Source organism: Dama dama, chromosome 10, assembly GCF_033118175.1.
Source record: "Dama dama isolate Ldn47 chromosome 10, ASM3311817v1, whole genome shotgun sequence".
NCBI classification, from domain to species: domain Eukaryota; kingdom Metazoa; phylum Chordata; class Mammalia; order Artiodactyla; family Cervidae; genus Dama; species Dama dama.
This window is the reverse complement of record NC_083690.1, coordinates 12,160,925-12,165,714: the sequence shown is the minus strand read 5'-3', so window position 1 is coordinate 12,165,714 and position 4,790 is coordinate 12,160,925. Positions and strand designations below refer to the sequence as shown.

Here is a 4,790-nt window from a genome sequence, read left to right as displayed (position 1 = left end):
TGTGGAGGTTTTCGAAGGAGACACCATGCTAAACAGGGAGAGCTTGCCAGGGCTGTACGAAAAGATCCTCTGACTCAAAAACCCGCCTGAAGTGAAATGAACACATCCTTGGCCACAGGGTGCTATAGTTTTTCTCTGTCCAAATAAGCTGGTGATGATTTCATGACTACATTCTTCTCTGATTCCTTTTTTTTTTTTTTTTTTTTTTCAGAAAAATTCACATTATTATCAAATAGAACACATAATTCAACAAGCTGTCAGATTATCTAAAAAGAATGACCGCAAAAAATGTCACAAATAAGACCTTTTATTTGTCGCCATTAAACGTCTGAACTTTAAAAAAATTCTTGGAGAGGTGGCTCATATCCATCGGTTTGTTCAGCTTTAGCACCTGTCTCATGCCCAGTAGCTTTTCCAGAACTGCTACCTTCACCGTGTAGCTCCATGACTTTTTCTAACTCAAATTTGGGCTTCTTCCGCATTTTTACTTCTCTAACAGATACATCATGGAATGGAAAGGTTGGCAAGAATTTTCTATGCTTTTTCCAATGCTGTCTGGAGTCAATGTATTTTTTAAATTATTTATTTATGTATGTAGTTTTGGCTGTGCTGGGTCTTCATTGCTATACTCAGGCTTTCTCTAGTTGCAGCGAGTGGGGGCTACCCTTCATTGTAGCGTGTGGAGTTTCTCATTGTGGCGGCTTCTCGTTGCGGAGCAGAGGCTCTAGGTGCACGGGCTTCAGGAGTTGCAGAACGTGGGCGTCAGTAGTTGCGGCTTATGGGACTCCAGAGTACAGGCTCAGTAGTTGTGGGACATGAGCTTACTTGCCCTGCGGCACGTGGGATCTTCCCTGACCAGGGATCGAACTGGTGCCCCTGCATTAGCAGGCAGAGTCTTATCCACTGCACCACCAAGGAAGCCCTGGAATCAATTTATTGACCACCTTTTTCAAGTCATTTATCTACACCACTCGGGCCATGATTTCCATCAGCCTCTTGCAGGTCTGGTGGACCTGTTGGTGCTGGGCATAAGAGACTTCCAAATCTGATTGTTGTATTTTTTAGTAAAGCCCACACAGAACAGAAGATGCAAATAACCATCAATAGTCTTGACATCGACATGAGCTTCAATCATGGTCTGCCATTTTTTTAACCATGGAGCATAGTTTGTCACTGATGAGATCCAGGCCATGGAAATTAGGCAGTTTTTGCCCTGAACATCCTCAGTAATGAGCTTGAATTTTCTCAATGCAACTTCATCCTCCTACAGATCAACAAGGGTCACTTCAAAAACACAACCCTTGAGGCCATCAGATATGATTTTGGTTCCTTGAGGTCTTGTGACAAATGTTTTCCCAATATTTCTTACATTGAACACAGCTGGTGCTTTCACATCATACCAATCTTTCTTAAAAATGGGTCGACCACTTTTATCTTGGCTCCCTTTTTACCATTTTTCATAAGGCTCTTGTTCTTGTCGACTGCCACGGTGCTGCTCAGAGAGCCAAAAGACTGATTCTTTTCTGACAGTATTTGCTTAATGACAATTGCACTTGAATAGCAGGAACCTAAAACCTTTCTGGAGACTAACATTTGAGGAGGGCCCTTCAGTCAGTTACTGTGTTGGACCTCACAGAGTCCTGCTCCAATCAGGGCCACTATGGTGGAGGCATTTCCCTCCATAAACTGGAGCAACCTCTCTTATATTAAAGGTGGAAAATCAGAAGCCACCATATAAATATATATATATGGGTTTCCCTGGTAGTTCAGATGGTAAAGAATCCACCAGCAATTTGGGAGACCTGGGTTCAATCCCTGGGTTGGAAAGATCCCCTGGAGGAGGAAATGGCAACCCACTCTAATATTCTTGCCTGGAGACTCTCTGTGGACAGAGGAGCCTGGCGGGCTACAGTCCAGGGGGTCGCAAAGAGTCTGACATGACTGAGTGACTAAGCACACAGCACTGCAGTCATTCAGATCCAGGTAGGAATCTGCTCAGTCTCTTACCAGCTGTGTAGCCAGGGACACATTCCCTCATCTCCCTGAGCTTCAGTTTCCTTGCTTGTAAAATGGAGATGATTAAACCTATTTTGCAAGATTGCTGTGTAGATGAAATGAGATGTCGTATGCTTGGTAAGTGTTAATATTATTTCCATTGTGGGTATTAATAATATTTACTGAGTCTTTATTAATTCTTACTAAGCCTTTGATACGCACTGCCTTTTTAATCCTTACAACAACCTTAAGAAGTCGCTAATATTTCTATCTCAATAGGACAGGAAAAACTGAGGTCTGGAGAGAATGGTCAAAGTCATGTACTAATACGTGGCCGAAGTGAGATTCAAATCGAGACCACCAATAGCAGAGTGCCCACAATGAATCACTATTCTATAGCGGCTGCTGTATGCAATCATTTAGGAGACCCTTCAAGATTGAATATACTCATTACAAAATGGGCAAAGGATCTGAACAGATATTTCCCCAAGGAAGATATACAAACAGCCAATAAGCACAAGAAAAGATGCCCAACATCATTAACCGTCAAGGAACTGCAAATAGAAACCACAATAAGGGCTTCCCTGGTGGCTTAATGGTAAAGAATCCACCTACCCGTGCAGGAGACATGGGTTCGATCCCTGCTCCAGGAAGATCCCACCTAATGCAGAGCAACTAAGCCTGTGGGCCACAACGACTGAAGCCTAAGCGTCCGAGAGGCTGAGCTCTGCAACAAGAGAAGCCACCACAATGAGAAGCCTGTGCTCCGCAACTAGAGAGAAGCTCCTGCTCGTTGCAACTAGGGAAAAAAGTCTGCATGCAGCAATGAAGACCCAACAAGGCCAAATGAATAAACACATAATAAACATTTTTTTAATTTGACATATACGTAAGTTTTAAGACCTTTGTATTTGGCACATAGCTCACACATATCTAGTAATCCTTACTGAGACACACATCACAATTTTTATTCTAAGAAAGCAGAGTTCATGGACCAGGTCCCAGGACAGATGCCCGTTGAAAAACTAAGAACTCACCAGTGAATGACCCAACTCATTCTGGCCACACGCCAGACCCAGAGTCAGTTACCTGAGGGCTTGGAAGTCGGGTAAAGTCTATCCGGACACATGGTGGTAGGACTCCCTTGTAAGTACCCCAATTAAATTGCTCACAGACTGTCTTTATTACTGTTGGCAGTGGTGCTTTACTATCTTGATGAGAGTGGGCATGGTTTCCTGTTTTACAGGAATAACGCACACTTTATCACAGTGGATGATCTAGCAGCCGATTTGTTGCTCTTTGGGCCATCCTGTCCTATTTCTAACTGACAAAATTTCTCCAGGGCTCTGGGAAGTTGGAGGAGGGGGACATGCCTTCCCCCTTGCCACTTACCCCTTTTTAACCATCAATTTACCTCTCAGACCCTAAGCCAAAATTAATGCTAAGGGTCATAGGGTACACATGAAATGTACCAAATCATCAGAGTCAGTCCGTTAGGGCTGCTATAATAAAAATACCACAGACTGGGTGCACTATAAACAGCAGAAATGCAGTACTCACAGTTTTAGAGGCTAGAAGCCCAAGATCAGGGGACCAGCATGAGCAGGTAAGTAGTGTAGAGTTGCTGCTGTGTCCTCACAAGGCCCAAGGGGAGAAAGGAGCTCTCTGGCACCTCTTCTATTTTTTTTAATTTTAATTTTTAAAATTTTTATTTATTTATGTTTGCCCTGGGTCTGTTGCTGCACACGGGCTTTCTCTAGTTGCGGCAAGCAGAGGCTACTATCCATTGCAGAGCATGGGCTTCTCATTGTGGTGGTTTCTCTTGCTGGGGAGCACGGACTGTGGGTGTGAGGGCTCAGTAGTTGTGGCCCATGGGCTTAGCTGCTCTGCAGCACATGGAATGTTCCCAGACCAGGGATTGAACTTGTGTCCCCTGCATTGGCAGGCAGGTTATTATCCACTGTGGCGCTCTTTTATAAGAGCACTAATCTCATTCAGAAGGGCTCTGCCCTGGTGACTTAAGCACCTCCCAAACACCCTACATCTGATGCTGTCACATTTAGGGTTAGGATTTCAACATGTGAATTTGGGGAAAACACAGACATGCAGACCACAGGAATCTACAAAAATAGAAAGCAAAGATGTCTGCTGATGTAGTGAAGAGATTCCACCTTGCCTTTCCCAAAGCTCCCACTTCCTGTGAGGAGAAGGTAGGAATGCTCTGTCACATACTTCCAGGAGACAACATTCCCATCGCCTTTCCTGGGAAGGTGGCCCCCAGAATCTGAGCAGGCACAGCCTATGAGGTTGTACGCTGCAGGTCTGAGCAGAGGAGATACCCAGCGAAACAAAGGATCCTTACATTCATCTTCATATTCTCAAAACATCACCTTCACCTCTCAGGGCAGCACTGACCACGGCCTGGGGCTTCACGGACTGGTAAATGGTTCGTTTCCCCAACAGTATTGTAAGCATTGAAGGCAGGGAAGATAACTTATTTTTCTTGGAATCTTGGAATATTTATAACCACATAAACAGTTACAAATAAAAACTTCAGACACATGGAGTGGTAGGCTGCATAAGAGCCCTCCAAAGAAAAGTGATACCTTACATGACAAAAGGCACTTGGCAAAATGAGTCTGCAGATTGAGTTAAGCATCTTGTGATGGAGAGATCATCATAGACTCTCCAGGCGGGCTCAGTGCAGTCATAAGGGTCCTTATACAAGACAGACAAGAGGGTAAGAGTCAAAGAAGGAGGGATCCCAACAGGAACAGACGTTGGAATGATGGGGG

General features: G+C 44.3%; 1 pseudogene; it reads right to left on the bottom strand.

Annotated features, from left to right (window-relative positions):
* Window positions 1-335: 335 nt before the first annotated feature.
* Window positions 336-1,593, bottom strand: LOC133063959 (small ribosomal subunit protein eS1-like; annotated as a pseudogene).
* Window positions 1,594-4,790: the final 3,197 nt, after the last annotated feature.